The sequence below is a fragment of the Hyla sarda genome, unplaced genomic scaffold (assembly GCF_029499605.1).
Source record: "Hyla sarda isolate aHylSar1 unplaced genomic scaffold, aHylSar1.hap1 scaffold_285, whole genome shotgun sequence".
NCBI lineage: Eukaryota > Metazoa > Chordata > Amphibia > Anura > Hylidae > Hyla > Hyla sarda.
This window is the reverse complement of record NW_026609556.1, coordinates 243,125-261,409: the sequence shown is the minus strand read 5'-3', so window position 1 is coordinate 261,409 and position 18,285 is coordinate 243,125. Positions and strand designations below refer to the sequence as shown.

The following is an 18,285-nucleotide window of genomic DNA, read 5'->3' as shown; positions in this document are numbered from 1 at the left end:
GGCACTATCACTGCTTGCTGTCAGGGAGGCTGCCAGACAATTTTCCATGCACACTCTGGGCTGGGGGGCAGTCAACCACCAGTACACACAGCAGAACCTAAACCCATACCATTATTGCTAAGCAGCAAGACAGGGGCCCATTGCACTCCCACGGGGCCTTTTTAAATGCAATCCATAACCCGGATTTGCCAGGAACCCTTCTTACTCCTCCTACTTGCATGTGACACTGGGCTTAGGATCTGCATAGGAAACACACACACAAGCACACACCTACCTTTGTTGCCTGCAGATGCCTCCTTGGCTGTCCCCAAACGGTATCAAACCAACACCCACGGGAAGCTGTAAGCATAGAGGACATGCCTGCACCCCATTGGACTTACCTGTGTGGGTTAAATCCGGGTTATTTGACAACCTATGGCGGTGATGGTTCTGCTCAGGCAGAGCAGTGCTGATGCTCCTCATAAAGCTGTCGCTGCTGTGAAGGTTCTAGGTGACATCACAAATCCCTATGGTTACATACACAACAAAGCTGGGTTGTTGTTGTTTACACTCTGCAAGGCCTGTGGAAGTGAGTGACATCATAGCACTGTAGTTCTGAGGGTTCTAGATGGATGCAACAATCTCCTGTTGCTTCTATGAAGGCCATAATAGACGACATCACCAAACAGCTCCATAGTCACATACACAGCAAAGGAGAGATGTTGTTTACACCTAGTGATGTCAGTGGTATTGAGTGACATCACAGCACAGTGCTAAGGCTCCTGGGCCTGGACACAGCAGCGGCTGCAATATCTCAACGGAGAATACGTTTATATATATGTGTGTGTGTGCGCGTATATATATATATATATATATATATATATATATATATATATATATATATATATTTCTCCGCCGAAATCACTTTTAAACCCATTTCCACCTTTTTTTCCCTTCTCTTCCTCTTACTTTTTTTTCACGTTTTTTTACGTTTTTCTCCTTTTCGCCTCTTTTCTGGGCGTATTATTCTTCTTTTTCTTCTTTTTTTTCGTCTAATGCATACCCCATCAGTGCAGCAATGCTTATTCAATACCGCCAGCAGATGGAGACACTGGGGGATAATTTTCTAAGGATTTATACTGATTTTTCCTGTCTGAATTTGTCGCACAGAAAGTTGCAGGCCAAATATGTGTGACATTTCTGCGACTTTAGCTTCTAGAGCATTTTTACAACATTATACATAGGTGCTGAATACATAAAAAGCGACTGTTCAGCGACAGACAAGTCGCATCGGCTGAAAGTAGGCCAGAATGTCAGTCCATGTTGGAGCAGGTTTAGATACAGTCTAAAGTATAGATCTCAAAGTCTGTGCACAGAATTTAGCAAGGGCCTCGCACCTTCTGATGCATCAGGTAGGTGCACAATAGCATAGCCTAACCCTCTGTACTTTGGTCTATATTGATGCGGGACATAGACAGCCAGCTGATGACCAATCCATTAGTGCAATGGATGGCTGGAAGCATTTGTCTTTGCCTTTGCAATACCACAGAAGCAATGCATGGTCAATGTACAGCAATGACACACCTGTGTGAACAGCCAGGAGACCCCCCCCCCCCCCATGTTATGTTACATAGTTACATAGTTAGTACGGTCGAAAAAAGACATATGTCCATCAAGTTCAACCAGGGAATTAAGGGGTAGGGGTGTGGCGCGATATTGGGGAAGGGATGAGATTTTATATTTCTTCATAAGCATTAATCTTATTTTGTCAATTAGGAACATTCAGCACCCACCCGCTATCAAGGCAGCTGCCTATCATGTCATGCCCTACCTGCACAGGTGTGCTGGCTACTCAAATGATCCAATTAAGGAGGCCATTTAGTCAGCAGCAGCAGAAGTCCTGTGCCTGGACGCTCCAACAGCGGCCAGACACAAGCAGAAGCAGAAGCAGCAGAAGCAGCAGCAGCACCACCTTTTGTTTTTTGGCTGCAGCAGCAGCAAGGCCCACAGGGCTGGCTAGCTGGCTAGCCAGCAAGCAGGTAGCAATGAAAGTAGGAATCTTTCTTTTTAACCCTGTAAGGGGGTGGTGCACTGTACCCGAAGATACTGCCATATCGGGTCAATGCATAGGGCGACGGAAGCAAGCTTCGAAATCGGCCCCCGTTCTCAAAAATCCATTTAATATATGGTCCCCAGATAGGGGACGTATCAGATATTAAACTGATAAGAACAGATACTACACTTGATCTTAGCCAAAAGGCCGAGAAGCGATAACCGTGAAAGGGGCGGGCCCAACAAGGTGCCCTTCATGGGCACTATCACTGCTTGCTGTCAGGGAGGCTGCCAGACAATTTTCCATGCACACTCTGGGCTGGGGGGCAGTCAACCACCAGTACACACAGCAGAACCTAAACCCATACCATTATTGCTAAGCAGCAAGACAGGGGCCCATTGCACTCCCACGGGGCCTTTTTAAATGCAATCCATAACCCGGATTTGCCAGGAACCCTTCTTACTCCTCCTACTTGCATGTGACACTGGGCTTAGGATCTGCATAGGAAACACACACACAAGCACACACCTACCTTTGTTGCCTGCAGATGCCTCCTTGGCTGTCCCCAAACGGTATCAAACCAACACCCACGGGAAGCTGTAAGCATAGAGGACATGCCTGCACCCCATTGGACTTACCTGTGTGGGTTAAATCCGGGTTATTTGACAACCTATGGCGGTGATGGTTCTGCTCAGGCAGAGCAGTGCTGATGCTCCTCATAAAGCTGTCGCTGCTGTGAAGGTTCTAGGTGACATCACAAATCCCTATGGTTACATACACAACAAAGCTGGGTTGTTGTTGTTTACACTCTGCAAGGCCTGTGGAAGTGAGTGACATCATAGCACTGTAGTTCTGAGGGTTCTAGATGGATGCAACAATCTCCTGTTGCTTCTATGAAGGCCATAATAGACGACATCACCAAACAGCTCCATAGTCACATACACAGCAAAGGAGAGATGTTGTTTACACCTAGTGATGTCAGTGGTATTGAGTGACATCACAGCACAGTGCTAAGGCTCCTGGGCCTGGACACAGCAGCGGCTGCAATATCTCAACGGAGAATACGTTTATATATATGTGTGTGTGTGCGCGTATATATATATATATATATATATATATATATATATATATATATATATTTCTCCGCCGAAATCACTTTTAAACCCATTTCCACCTTTTTTTCCCTTCTCTTCCTCTTACTTTTTTTTCACGTTTTTTTACGTTTTTCTCCTTTTCGCCTCTTTTCTGGGAGTATTATTCTTCTTTTTCTTCTTTTTTTTCGTCTAATGCATACCCCATCAGTGCAGCAATGCTTATTCAATACCGCCAGCAGATGGAGACACTGGGGGATAATTTTCTAAGGATTTATACTGATTTTTCCTGTCTGAATTTGTCGCACAGAAAGTTGCAGGCCAAATATGTGTGACATTTCTGCGACTTTAGCTTCTAGAGCATTTTTACAACATTATACATAGGTGCTGAATACATAAAAAGCGACTGTTCAGCGACAGACAAGTCGCATCGGCTGAAAGTAGGCCAGAATGTCAGTCCATGTTGGAGCAGGTTTAGATACAGTCTAAAGTATAGATCTCAAAGTCTGTGCACAGAATTTAGCAAGGGCCTCGCACCTTCTGATGCATCAGGTAGGTGCACAATAGCATAGCCTAACCCTCTGTACTTTGGTCTATATTGATGCGGGACATAGACAGCCAGCTGATGACCAATCCATTAGTGCAATGGATGGCTGGAAGCATTTGTCTTTGCCTTTGCAATACCACAGAAGCAATGCATGGTCAATGTACAGCAATGACACACCTGTGTGAACAGCCAGGAGACCCCCCCCCCCCCCCATGTTATGTTACATAGTTACATAGTTAGTACGGTCGAAAAAAGACATATGTCCATCAAGTTCAACCAGGGAATTAAGGGGTAGGGGTGTGGCGCGATATTGGGGAAGGGATGAGATTTTATATTTCTTCATAAGCATTAATCTTATTTTGTCAATTAGGAACATTCAGCACCCACCCGCTATCAAGGCAGCTGCCTATCATGTCATGCCCTACCTGCACAGGTGTGCTGGCTACTCAAATGATCCAATTAAGGAGGCCATTTAGTCAGCAGCAGCAGAAGTCCTGTGCCTGGACGCTCCAACAGCGGCCAGACACAAGCAGAAGCAGAAGCAGCAGAAGCACCACCTTTTGTTTTTTGGCTGCAGCAGCAGCAAGGCCCACAGGGCTGGCCAGCTGGCTAGCCAGCAAGCAGGTAGCAATGAAAGTAGGAATCTTTCTTTTTAACCCTGTAAGGGGGTGGTGCACTGTACCCGAAGATACTGCCATATCGGGTCAATGCATAGGGCGACGGAAGCAAGCTTCGAAATCGGCCCCCGTTCTCAAAAATCCATTTAATATATGGTCCCCAGATAGGGGACGTATCAGATATTAAACTGATAAGAACAGATACTACACTTGATCTTAGCCAAAAGGCCGAGAAGCGATAACCGTGAAAGGGGCGGGCCCAACAAGGTGCCCTTCATGGGCACTATCACTGCTTGCTGTCAGGGAGGCTGCCAGACAATTTTCCATGCACACTCTGGGCTGGGGGGCAGTCAACCACCAGTACACACAGCAGAACCTAAACCCATACCATTATTGCTAAGCAGCAAGACAGGGGCCCATTGCACTCCCACGGGGCCTTTTTAAATGCAATCCATAACCCGGATTTGCCAGGAACCCTTCTTACTCCTCCTACTTGCATGTGACACTGGGCTTAGGATCTGCATAGGAAACACACACACAAGCACACACCTACCTTTGTTGCCTGCAGATGCCTCCTTGGCTGTCCCCAAACGGTATCAAACCAACACCCACGGGAAGCTGTAAGCATAGAGGACATGCCTGCACCCCATTGGACTTACCTGTGTGGGTTAAATCCGGGTTATTTGACAACCTATGGCGGTGATGGTTCTGCTCAGGCAGAGCAGTGCTGATGCTCCTCATAAAGCTGTCGCTGCTGTGAAGGTTCTAGGTGACATCACAAATCCCTATGGTTACATACACAACAAAGCTGGGTTGTTGTTGTTTACACTCTGCAAGGCCTGTGGAAGTGAGTGACATCATAGCACTGTAGTTCTGAGGGTTCTAGATGGATGCAACAATCTCCTGTTGCTTCTATGAAGGCCATAATAGACGACATCACCAAACAGCTCCATAGTCACATACACAGCAAAGGAGAGATGTTGTTTACACCTAGTGATGTCAGTGGTATTGAGTGACATCACAGCACAGTGCTAAGGCTCCTGGGCCTGGACACAGCAGCGGCTGCAATATCTCAACGGAGAATACGTTTATATATATGTGTGTGTGTGCGCGTATATATATATATATATATATATATATATATATATATATATATATATATTTCTCCGCCGAAATCACTTTTAAACCCATTTCCACCTTTTTTTCCCTTCTCTTCCTCTTACTTTTTTTTCACGTTTTTTTACGTTTTTCTCCTTTTCGCCTCTTTTCTGGGCGTATTATTCTTCTTTTTCTTCTTTTTTTTCGTCTAATGCATACCCCATCAGTGCAGCAATGCTTATTCAATACCGCCAGCAGATGGAGACACTGGGGGATAATTTTCTAAGGATTTATACTGATTTTTCCTGTCTGAATTTGTCGCACAGAAAGTTGCAGGCCAAATATGTGTGACATTTCTGCGACTTTAGCTTCTAGAGCATTTTTACAACATTATACATAGGTGCTGAATACATAAAAAGCGACTGTTCAGCGACAGACAAGTCGCATCGGCTGAAAGTAGGCCAGAATGTCAGTCCATGTTGGAGCAGGTTTAGATACAGTCTAAAGTATAGATCTCAAAGTCTGTGCACAGAATTTAGCAAGGGCCTCGCACCTTCTGATGCATCAGGTAGGTGCACAATAGCATAGCCTAACCCTCTGTACTTTGGTCTATATTGATGCGGGACATAGACAGCCAGCTGATGACCAATCCATTAGTGCAATGGATGGCTGGAAGCATTTGTCTTTGCCTTTGCAATACCACAGAAGCAATGCATGGTCAATGTACAGCAATGACACACCTGTGTGAACAGCCAGGAGACCCCCCCCCCCCCCCCATGTTATGTTACATAGTTACATAGTTAGTACGGTCGAAAAAAGACATATGTCCATCAAGTTCAACCAGGGAATTAAGGGGTAGGGGTGTGGCGCGATATTGGGGAAGGGATGAGATTTTATATTTCTTCATAAGCATTAATCTTATTTTGTCAATTAGGAACATTCAGCACCCACCCGCTATCAAGGCAGCTGCCTATCATGTCATGCCCTACCTGCACAGGTGTGCTGGCTACTCAAATGATCCAATTAAGGAGGCCATTTAGTCAGCAGCAGCAGAAGTCCTGTGCCTGGACGCTCCAACAGCGGCCAGACACAAGCAGAAGCAGAAGCAGCAGAAGCACCACCTTTTGTTTTTTGGCTGCAGCAGCAGCAAGGCCCACAGGGCTGGCTAGCTGGCTAGCCAGCAAGCAGGTAGCAATGAAAGTAGGAATCTTTCTTTTTAACCCTGTAAGGGGGTGGTGCACTGTACCCGAAGATACTGCCATATCGGGTCAATGCATAGGGCGACGGAAGCAAGCTTCGAAATCGGCCCCCGTTCTCAAAAATCCATTTAATATATGGTCCCCAGATAGGGGACGTATCAGATATTAAACTGATAAGAACAGATACTACACTTGATCTTAGCCAAAAGGCCGAGAAGCGATAACCGTGAAAGGGGCGGGCCCAACAAGGTGCCCTTCATGGGCACTATCACTGCTTGCTGTCAGGGAGGCTGCCAGACAATTTTCCATGCACACTCTGGGCTGGGGGGCAGTCAACCACCAGTACACACAGCAGAACCTAAACCCATACCATTATTGCTAAGCAGCAAGACAGGGGCCCATTGCACTCCCACGGGGCCTTTTTAAATGCAATCCATAACCCGGATTTGCCAGGAACCCTTCTTACTCCTCCTACTTGCATGTGACACTGGGCTTAGGATCTGCATAGGAAACACACACACAAGCACACACCTACCTTTGTTGCCTGCAGATGCCTCCTTGGCTGTCCCCAAACGGTATCAAACCAACACCCACGGGAAGCTGTAAGCATAGAGGACATGCCTGCACCCCATTGGACTTACCTGTGTGGGTTAAATCCGGGTTATTTGACAACCTATGGCGGTGATGGTTCTGCTCAGGCAGAGCAGTGCTGATGCTCCTCATAAAGCTGTCGCTGCTGTGAAGGTTCTAGGTGACATCACAAATCCCTATGGTTACATACACAACAAAGCTGGGTTGTTGTTGTTTACACTCTGCAAGGCCTGTGGAAGTGAGTGACATCATAGCACTGTAGTTCTGAGGGTTCTAGATGGATGCAACAATCTCCTGTTGCTTCTATGAAGGCCATAATAGACGACATCACCAAACAGCTCCATAGTCACATACACAGCAAAGGAGAGATGTTGTTTACACCTAGTGATGTCAGTGGTATTGAGTGACATCACAGCACAGTGCTAAGGCTCCTGGGCCTGGACACAGCAGCGGCTGCAATATCTCAACGGAGAATACGTTTATATATATGTGTGTGTGTGCGCGTATATATATATATATATATATATATATATATATATATATATATATATTTCTCCGCCGAAATCACTTTTAAACCCATTTCCACCTTTTTTTCCCTTCTCTTCCTCTTACTTTTTTTTCACGTTTTTTTACGTTTTTCTCCTTTTCGCCTCTTTTCTGGGCGTATTATTCTTCTTTTTCTTCTTTTTTTTTCGTCTAATGCATACCCCATCAGTGCAGCAATGCTTATTCAATACCGCCAGCAGATGGAGACACTGGGGGATAATTTTCTAAGGATTTATACTGATTTTTCCTGTCTGAATTTGTCGCACAGAAAGTTGCAGGCCAAATATGTGTGACATTTCTGCGACTTTAGCTTCTAGAGCATTTTTACAACATTATACATAGGTGCTGAATACATAAAAAGCGACTGTTCAGCGACAGACAAGTCGCATCGGCTGAAAGTAGGCCAGAATGTCAGTCCATGTTGGAGCAGGTTTAGATACAGTCTAAAGTATAGATCTCAAAGTCTGTGCACAGAATTTAGCAAGGGCCTCGCACCTTCTGATGCATCAGGTAGGTGCACAATAGCATAGCCTAACCCTCTGTACTTTGGTCTATATTGATGCGGGACATAGACAGCCAGCTGATGACCAATCCATTAGTGCAATGGATGGCTGGAAGCATTTGTCTTTGCCTTTGCAATACCACAGAAGCAATGCATGGTCAATGTACAGCAATGACACACCTGTGTGAACAGCCAGGAGACCCCCCCCCCCCCCCATGTTATGTTACATAGTTACATAGTTAGTACGGTCGAAAAAAGACATATGTCCATCAAGTTCAACCAGGGAATTAAGGGGTAGGGGTGTGGCGCGATATTGGGGAAGGGATGAGATTTTATATTTCTTCATAAGCATTAATCTTATTTTGTCAATTAGGAACATTCAGCACCCACCCGCTATCAAGGCAGCTGCCTATCATGTCATGCCCTACCTGCACAGGTGTGCTGGCTACTCAAATGATCCAATTAAGGAGGCCATTTAGTCAGCAGCAGCAGAAGTCCTGTGCCTGGACGCTCCAACAGGGGCCAGACACAAGCAGAAGCAGAAGCAGCAGAAGCAGCAGCAGCACCACCTTTTGTTTTTTGGCTGCAGCAGCAGCAAGGCCCACAGGGCTGGCTAGCTGGCTAGCCAGCAAGCAGGTAGCAATGAAAGTAGGAATCTTTCTTTTTAACCCTGTAAGGGGGTGGTGCACTGTACCCGAAGATACTGCCATATCGGGTCAATGCATAGGGCGACGGAAGCAAGCTTCGAAATCGGCCCCCGTTCTCAAAAATCCATTTAATATATGGTCCCCAGATAGGGGACGTATCAGATATTAAACTGATAAGAACAGATACTACACTTGATCTTAGCCAAAAGGCCGAGAAGCGATAACCGTGAAAGGGGCGGGCCCAACAAGGTGCCCTTCATGGGCACTATCACTGCTTGCTGTCAGGGAGGCTGCCAGACAATTTTCCATGCACACTCTGGGCTGGGGGGCAGTCAACCACCAGTACACACAGCAGAACCTAAACCCATACCATTATTGCTAAGCAGCAAGACAGGGGCCCATTGCACTCCCACGGGGCCTTTTTAAATGCAATCCATAACCCGGATTTGCCAGGAACCCTTCTTACTCCTCCTACTTGCATGTGACACTGGGCTTAGGCTCTGCATAGGAAACACACACACAAGCACACACCTACCTTTGTTGCCTGCAGATGCCTCCTTGGCTGTCCCCAAACGGTATCAAACCAACACCCACGGGAAGCTGTAAGCATAGAGGACATGCCTGCACCCCATTGGACTTACCTGTGTGGGTTAAATCTGGGTTATTTGACAACCTATGGCGGTGATGGTTCTGCTCAGGCAGAGCAGTGCTGATGCTCCTCATAAAGCTGTCGCTGCTGTGAAGGTTCTAGGTGACATCACAAATCCCTATGGTTACATACACAACAAAGCTGGGTTGTTGTTGTTTACACTCTGCAAGGCCTGTGGAAGTGAGTGACATCATAGCACTGTAGTTCTGAGGGTTCTAGATGGATGCAACAATCTCCTGTTGCTTCTATGAAGGCCATAATAGACGACATCACCAAACAGCTCCATAGTCACATACACAGCAAAGGAGAGATGTTGTTTACACCTAGTGATGTCAGTGGTATTGAGTGACATCACAGCACAGTGCTAAGGCTCCTGGGCCTGGACACAGCAGCGGCTGCAATATCTCAACAGAGAATACGTTTATATATATGTGTGTGTGTGCGCGTATATATATATATATATATATATATATATATATATATATATATATATATTCTCCGCCGAAATCACTTTTAAACCCATTTCCACCTTTTTTTCCCTTCTCTTCCTCTTACTTTTTTTTCACGTTTTTTTACGTTTTTCTCCTTTTCGCCTCTTTTCTGGGCGTATTATTCTTCTTTTTCTTCTTTTTTTTTCGTCTAATGCATACCCCATCAGTGCAGCAATGCTTATTCAATACCGCCAGCAGATGGAGACACTGGGGGATAATTTTCTAAGGATTTATACTGATTTTTCCTGTCTGAATTTGTCGCACAGAAAGTTGCAGGCCAAATATGTGTGACATTTCTGCGACTTTAGCTTCTAGAGCATTTTTACAACATTATACATAGGTGCTGAATACATAAAAAGCGACTGTTCAGCGACAGACAAGTCGCATCGGCTGAAAGTAGGCCAGAATGTCAGTCCATGTTGGAGCAGGTTTAGATACAGTCTAAAGCATAGATCTCAAAGTCTGTGCACAGAATTTAGCAAGGGCCTCGCACCTTCTGATGCATCAGGTAGGTGCACAATAGCATAGCCTAACCCTCTGTACTTTGGTCTATATTGATGCGGGACATAGACAGCCAGCTGATGACCAATCCATTAGTGCAATGGATGGCTGGAAGCATTTGTCTTTGCCTTTGCAATACCACAGAAGCAATGCATGGTCAATGTACAGCAATGACACACCTGTGTGAACAGCCAGGAGACCCCCCCCCCCCATGTTATGTTACATAGTTACATAGTTAGTACGGTCGAAAAAAGACATATGTCCATCAAGTTCAACCAGGGAATTAAGGGGTAGGGGTGTGGCGCGATATTGGGGAAGGGATGAGATTTTATATTTCTTCATAAGCATTAATCTTATTTTGTCAATTAGGAACATTCAGCACCCACCCGCTATCAAGGCAGCTGCCTATCATGTCATGCCCTACCTGCACAGGTGTGCTGGCTACTCAAATGATCCAATTAAGGAGGCCATTTAGTCAGCAGCAGCAGAAGTCCTGTGCCTGGACGCTCCAACAGCGGCCAGACACAAGCAGAAGCAGAAGCAGCAGAAGCAGCAGCAGCACCACCTTTTGTTTTTTGGCTGCAGCAGCAGCAAGGCCCACAGGGCTGGCTAGCTGGCTAGCCAGCAAGCAGGTAGCAATGAAAGTAGGAATCTTTCTTTTTAACCCTGTAAGGGGGTGGTGCACTGTACCCGAAGATACTGCCATATCGGGTCAATGCATAGGGCGACGGAAGCAAGCTTCGAAATCGGCCCCCGTTCTCAAAAATCCATTTAATATATGGTCCCCAGATAGGGGACGTATCAGATATTAAACTGATAAGAACAGATACTACACTTGATCTTAGCCAAAAGGCCGAGAAGCGATAACCGTGAAAGGGGCGGGCCCAACAAGGTGCCCTTCATGGGCACTATCACTGCTTGCTGTCAGGGAGGCTGCCAGACAATTTTCCATGCACACTCTGGGCTGGGGGGCAGTCAACCACCAGTACACACAGCAGAACCTAAACCCATACCATTATTGCTAAGCAGCAAGACAGGGGCCCATTGCACTCCCACGGGGCCTTTTTAAATGCAATCCATAACCCGGATTTGCCAGGAACCCTTCTTACTCCTCCTACTTGCATGTGACACTGGGCTTAGGATCTGCATAGGAAACACACACACAAGCACACACCTACCTTTGTTGCCTGCAGATGCCTCCTTGGCTGTCCCCAAACGGTATCAAACCAACACCCACGGGAAGCTGTAAGCATAGAGGACATGCCTGCACCCCATTGGACTTACCTGTGTGGGTTAAATCCGGGTTATTTGACAACCTATGGCGGTGATGGTTCTGCTCAGGCAGAGCAGTGCTGATGCTCCTCATAAAGCTGTCGCTGCTGTGAAGGTTCTAGGTGACATCACAAATCCCTATGGTTACATACACAACAAAGCTGGGTTGTTGTTGTTTACACTCTGCAAGGCCTGTGGAAGTGAGTGACATCATAGCACTGTAGTTCTGAGGGTTCTAGATGGATGCAACAATCTCCTGTTGCTTCTATGAAGGCCATAATAGACGACATCACCAAACAGCTCCATAGTCACATACACAGCAAAGGAGAGATGTTGTTTACACCTAGTGATGTCAGTGGTATTGAGTGACATCACAGCACAGTGCTAAGGCTCCTGGGCCTGGACACAGCAGCGGCTGCAATATCTCAACGGAGAATACGTTTATATATATGTGTGTGTGTGCGCGTATATATATATATATATATATTTATATATATATATATATTTCTCCGCCGAAATCACTTTTAAACCCATTTCCACCTTTTTTTCCCTTCTCTTCCTCTTACTTTTTTTTCACGTTTTTTTACGTTTTTCTCCTTTTCGCCTCTTTTCTGGGCGTATTATTCTTCTTTTTCTTCTTTTTTTTCGTCTAATGCATACCCCATCAGTGCAGCAATGCTTATTCAATACCGCCAGCAGATGGAGACACTGGGGGATAATTTTCTAAGGATTTATACTGATTTTTCCTGTCTGAATTTGTCGCACAGAAAGTTGCAGGCCAAATATGTGTGACATTTCTGCGACTTTAGCTTCTAGAGCATTTTTACAACATTATACATAGGTGCTGAATACATAAAAAGCGACTGTTCAGCGACAGACAAGTCGCATCGGCTGAAAGTAGGCCAGAATGTCAGTCCATGTTGGAGCAGGTTTAGATACAGTCTAAAGTATAGATCTCAAAGTCTGTGCACAGAATTTAGCAAGGGCCTCGCACCTTCTGATGCATCAGGTAGGTGCACAATAGCATAGCCTAACCCTCTGTACTTTGGTCTATATTGATGCGGGACATAGACAGCCAGCTGATGACCAATCCATTAGTGCAATGGATGGCTGGAAGCATTTGTCTTTGCCTTTGCAATACCACAGAAGCAATGCATGGTCAATGTACAGCAATGACACACCTGTGTGAACAGCCAGGAGACCCCCCCCCCCCCCCATGTTATGTTACATAGTTACATAGTTAGTACGGTCGAAAAAAGACATATGTCCATCAAGTTCAACCAGGGAATTAAGGGGTAGGGGTGTGGCGCGATATTGGGGAAGGGATGAGATTTTATATTTCTTCATAAGCATTAATCTTATTTTGTCAATTAGGAACATTCAGCACCCACCCGCTATCAAGGCAGCTGCCTATCATGTCATGCCCTACCTGCACAGGTGTGCTGGCTACTCAAATGATCCAATTAAGGAGGCCATTTAGTCAGCAGCAGCAGAAGTCCTGTGCCTGGACGCTCCAACAGCGGCCAGACACAAGCAGAAGCAGAAGCAGCAGAAGCAGCAGCAGCACCACCTTTTGTTTTTTGGCTGCAGCAGCAGCAAGGCCCACAGGGCTGGCTAGCTGGCTAGCCAGCAAGCAGGTAGCAATGAAAGTAGGAATCTTTCTTTTTAACCCTGTAAGGGGGTGGTGCACTGTACCCGAAGATACTGCCATATCGGGTCAATGCATAGGGCGACGGAAGCAAGCTTCGAAATCGGCCCCCGTTCTCAAAAATCCATTTAATATATGGTCCCCAGATAGGGGACGTATCAGATATTAAACTGATAAGAACAGATACTACACTTGATCTTAGCCAAAAGGCCGAGAAGCGATAACCGTGAAAGGGGCGGGCCCAACAAGGTGCCCTTCATGGGCACTATCACTGCTTGCTGTCAGGGAGGCTGCCAGACAATTTTCCATGCACACTCTGGGCTGGGGGGCAGTCAACCACCAGTACACACAGCAGAACCTAAACCCATACCATTATTGCTAAGCAGCAAGACAGGGGCCCATTGCACTCCCACGGGGCCTTTTTAAATGCAATCCATAACCCGGATTTGCCAGGAACCCTTCTTACTCCTCCTACTTGCATGTGACACTGGGCTTAGGATCTGCATAGGAAACACACACACAAGCACACACCTACCTTTGTTGCCTGCAGATGCCTCCTTGGCTGTCCCCAAACGGTATCAAACCAACACCCACGGGAAGCTGTAAGCATAGAGGACATGCCTGCACCCCATTGGACTTACCTGTGTGGGTTAAATCCGGGTTATTTGACAACCTATGGCGGTGATGGTTCTGCTCAGGCAGAGCAGTGCTGATGCTCCTCATAAAGCTGTCGCTGCTGTGAAGGTTCTAGGTGACATCACAAATCCCTATGGTTACATACACAACAAAGCTGGGTTGTTGTTGTTTACACTCTGCAAGGCCTGTGGAAGTGAGTGACATCATAGCACTGTAGTTCTGAGGGTTCTAGATGGATGCAACAATCTCCTGTTGCTTCTATGAAGGCCATAATAGACGACATCACCAAACAGCTCCATAGTCACATACACAGCAAAGGAGAGATGTTGTTTACACCTAGTGATGTCAGTGGTATTGAGTGACATCACAGCACAGTGCTAAGGCTCCTGGGCCTGGACACAGCAGCGGCTGCAATATCTCAACGGAGAATACGTTTATATATATGTGTGTGTGTGCGCGTATATATATATATATATATTTATATATATATATATATATATATTTCTCCGCCGAAATCACTTTTAAACCCATTTCCACCTTTTTTTCCCTTCTCTTCCTCTTACTTTTTTTTCACGTTTTTTTACGTTTTTCTCCTTTTCGCCTCTTTTCTGGGCGTATTATTCTTCTTTTTCTTCTTTTTTTTCGTCTAATGCATACCCCATCAGTGCAGCAATGCTTATTCAATACCGCCAGCAGATGGAGACACTGGGGGATAATTTTCTAAGGATTTATACTGATTTTTCCTGTCTGAATTTGTCGCACAGAAAGTTGCAGGCCAAATATGTGTGACATTTCTGCGACTTTAGCTTCTAGAGCATTTTTACAACATTATACATAGGTGCTGAATACATAAAAAGCGACTGTTCAGCGACAGACAAGTCGCATCGGCTGAAAGTAGGCCAGAATGTCAGTCCATGTTGGAGCAGGTTTAGATACAGTCTAAAGTATAGATCTCAAAGTCTGTGCACAGAATTTAGCAAGGGCCTCGCACCTTCTGATGCATCAGGTAGGTGCACAATAGCATAGCCTAACCCTCTGTACTTTGGTCTATATTGATGCGGGACATAGACAGCCAGCTGATGACCAATCCATTAGTGCAATGGATGGCTGGAAGCATTTGTCTTTGCCTTTGCAATACCACAGAAGCAATGCATGGTCAATGTACAGCAATGACACACCTGTGTGAACAGCCAGGAGACCCCCCCCCCCCCCCCCATGTTATGTTACATAGTTACATAGTTAGTACGGTCGAAAAAAGACATATGTCCATCAAGTTCAACCAGGGAATTAAGGGGTAGGGGTGTGGCGCGATATTGGGGAAGGGATGAGATTTTATATTTCTTCATAAGCATTAATCTTATTTTGTCAATTAGGAACATTCAGCACCCACCCGCTATCAAGGCAGCTGCCTATCATGTCATGCCCTACCTGCACAGGTGTGCTGGCTACTCAAATGATCCAATTAAGGAGGCCATTTAGTCAGCAGCAGCAGAAGTCCTGTGCCTGGACGCTCCAACAGCGGCCAGACACAAGCAGAAGCAGAAGCAGCAGAAGCAGCAGCAGCACCACCTTTTGTTTTTTGGCTGCAGCAGCAGCAAGGCCCACAGGGCTGGCTAGCTGGCTAGCCAGCAAGCAGGTAGCAATGAAAGTAGGAATCTTTCTTTTTAACCCTGTAAGGGGGTGGTGCACTGTACCCGAAGATACTGCCATATCGGGTCAATGCATAGGGCGACGGAAGCAAGCTTCGAAATCGGCCCCCGTTCTCAAAAATCCATTTAATATATGGTCCCCAGATAGGGGACGTATCAGATATTAAACTGATAAGAACAGATACTACACTTGATCTTAGCCAAAAGGCCGAGAAGCGATAACCGTGAAAGGGGCGGGCCCAACAAGGTGCCCTTCATGGGCACTATCACTGCTTGCTGTCAGGGAGGCTGCCAGACAATTTTCCATGCACACTCTGGGCTGGGGGGCAGTCAACCACCAGTACACACAGCAGAACCTAAACCCATACCATTATTGCTAAGCAGCAAGACAGGGGCCCATTGCACTCCCACGGGGCCTTTTTAAATGCAATCCATAACCCGGATTTGCCAGGAACCCTTCTTACTCCTCCTACTTGCATGTGACACTGGGCTTAGGATCTGCATAGGAAACACACACACAAGCACACACCTACCTTTGTTGCCTGCAGATGCCTCCTTGGCTGTCCCCAAACGGTATCAAACCAACACCCACGGGAAGCTGTAAGCATAGAGGACATGCCTGCACCCCATTGGACTTACCTGTGTGGGTTAAATCCGGGTTATTTGACAACCTATGGCGGTGATGGTTCTGCTCAGGCAGAGCAGTGCTGATGCTCCTCATAAAGCTGTCGCTGCTGTGAAGGTTCTAGGTGACATCACAAATCCCTATGGTTACATACACAACAAAGCTGGGTTGTTGTTGTTTACACTCTGCAAGGCCTGTGGAAGTGAGTGACATCATAGCACTGTAGTTCTGAGGGTTCTAGATGGATGCAACAATCTCCTGTTGCTTCTATGAAGGCCATAATAGACGACATCACCAAACAGCTCCATAGTCACATACACAGCAAAGGAGAGATGTTGTTTACACCTAGTGATGTCAGTGGTATTGAGTGACATCACAGCACAGTGCTAAGGCTCCTGGGCCTGGACACAGCAGCGGCTGCAATATCTCAACGGAGAATACGTTTATATATATGTGTGTGTGTGCGCGTATATATATATATATATATATATTTATATATATATATATATATTTCTCCGCCGAAATCACTTTTAAACCCATTTCCACCTTTTTTTCCCTTCTCTTCCTCTTACTTTTTTTTCACGTTTTTTTACGTTTTTCTCCTTTTCGCCTCTTTTCTGGGCGTATTATTCTTCTTTTTCTTCTTTTTTTTCGTCTAATGCATACCCCATCAGTGCAGCAATGCTTATTCAATACCGCCAGCAGATGGAGACACTGGGGGATAATTTTCTAAGGATTTATACTGATTTTTCCTGTCAGAATTTGTCGCACAGAAAGTTGCAGGCCAAATATGTGTGACATTTCTGCGACTTTAGCTTCTAGAGCATTTTTACAACATTATACATAGGTGCTGAATACATAAAAAGCGACTGTTCAGCGACAGACAAGTCGCATCGGCTGAAAGTAGGCCAGAATGTCAGTCCATGTTGGAGCAGGTTTAGATACAGTCTAAAGTATAGATCTCAAAGTCTGTGCACAGAATTTAGCAAGGGCCTCGCACCTTCTGATGCATCAGGTAGGTGCACAATAGCATAGCCTAACCCTCTGTACTTTGGTCTATATTGATGCGGGACATAGACAGCCAGCTGATGACCAATCCATTAGTGCAATGGATGGCTGGAAGCATTTGTCTTTGCCTTTGCAATACCACAGAAGCAATGCATGGTCAATGTACAGCAATGACACACCTGTGTGAACAGCCAGGAGACCCCCCCCCCCCATGTTATGTTACATAGTTACATAGTTAGTACGGTCGAAAAAAGACATATGTCCATCAAGTTCAACCAGGGAATTAAGGGGTAGGGGTGTGGCGCGATATTGGGGAAGGGATGAGATTTTATATTTCTTCATAAGCATTAATCTTATTTTGTCAATTAGGAACATTCAGCACCCACCCGCTATCAAGGCAGCTGCCTATCATGTCATGCCCTACCTGCACAGGTGTGCTGGCTACTCAAATGATCCAATTAAGGAGGCCATTTAGTCAGCAGCAGCAGAAGTCCTGTGCCTGGACGCTCCAACAGCGGCCAGACACAAGCAGAAGCAGAAGCAGCAGAAGCAGCAGCAGCACCACCTTTTGTTTTTTGGCTGCAGCAGCAGCAAGGCCCACAGGGCTGGCTAGCTGGCTAGCCAGCAAGCAGGTAGCAATGAAAGTAGGAATCTTTCTTTTTAACCCTGTAAGGGGGTGGTGCACTGTACCCGAAGATACTGCCATATCGGGTCAATGCATAGGGCGACGGAAGCAAGCTTCGAAATCGGCCCCCGTTCTCAAAAATCCATTTAATATATGGTCCCCAGATAGGGGACGTATCAGATATTAAACTGATAAGAACAGATACTACACTTGATCTTAGCCAAAAGGCCGAGAAGCGATAACCGTGAAAGGGGCGGGCCCAACAAGGTGCCCTTCATGGGCACTATCACTGCTTGCTGTCAGGGAGGCTG

General features: G+C 46.0%; 8 non-coding genes across 8 annotated transcripts; all 8 read right to left on the bottom strand.

The window, feature by feature from the left end:
• Window positions 1-2,060: 2,060 nt before the first annotated feature.
• On the bottom strand, window positions 2,061-2,251 carry LOC130326507 (U2 spliceosomal RNA). Its single transcript, XR_008871100.1, has one exon. It is a non-coding gene; the product is annotated as a U2 spliceosomal RNA (small nuclear RNA).
• Window positions 2,252-4,336: 2,085 nt separating this feature from the next.
• On the bottom strand, window positions 4,337-4,527 carry LOC130326506 (U2 spliceosomal RNA). Its single transcript, XR_008871099.1, has one exon. It is a non-coding gene; the product is annotated as a U2 spliceosomal RNA (small nuclear RNA).
• Window positions 4,528-6,615: 2,088 nt separating this feature from the next.
• LOC130326505 (U2 spliceosomal RNA) lies at window positions 6,616-6,806 on the bottom strand. Its single transcript, XR_008871097.1, has one exon. It is a non-coding gene; the product is annotated as a U2 spliceosomal RNA (small nuclear RNA).
• Window positions 6,807-8,901: 2,095 nt separating this feature from the next.
• LOC130326504 (U2 spliceosomal RNA) lies at window positions 8,902-9,092 on the bottom strand. The gene has a single exon (XR_008871096.1). It is a non-coding gene; the product is annotated as a U2 spliceosomal RNA (small nuclear RNA).
• A 2,093-nt stretch (window positions 9,093-11,185) lies between these two features.
• On the bottom strand, window positions 11,186-11,376 carry LOC130326503 (U2 spliceosomal RNA). Its single transcript, XR_008871095.1, has one exon. It is a non-coding gene; the product is annotated as a U2 spliceosomal RNA (small nuclear RNA).
• A 2,086-nt stretch (window positions 11,377-13,462) lies between these two features.
• Window positions 13,463-13,653, bottom strand: LOC130326502 (U2 spliceosomal RNA). Its single transcript, XR_008871094.1, has one exon. It is a non-coding gene; the product is annotated as a U2 spliceosomal RNA (small nuclear RNA).
• A 2,092-nt stretch (window positions 13,654-15,745) lies between these two features.
• Window positions 15,746-15,936, bottom strand: LOC130326501 (U2 spliceosomal RNA). Its single transcript, XR_008871093.1, has one exon. It is a non-coding gene; the product is annotated as a U2 spliceosomal RNA (small nuclear RNA).
• A 2,087-nt stretch (window positions 15,937-18,023) lies between these two features.
• Window positions 18,024-18,214, bottom strand: LOC130326499 (U2 spliceosomal RNA). The gene has a single exon (XR_008871092.1). It is a non-coding gene; the product is annotated as a U2 spliceosomal RNA (small nuclear RNA).
• Between the last annotated feature and the right edge of the window lie 71 nt (window positions 18,215-18,285).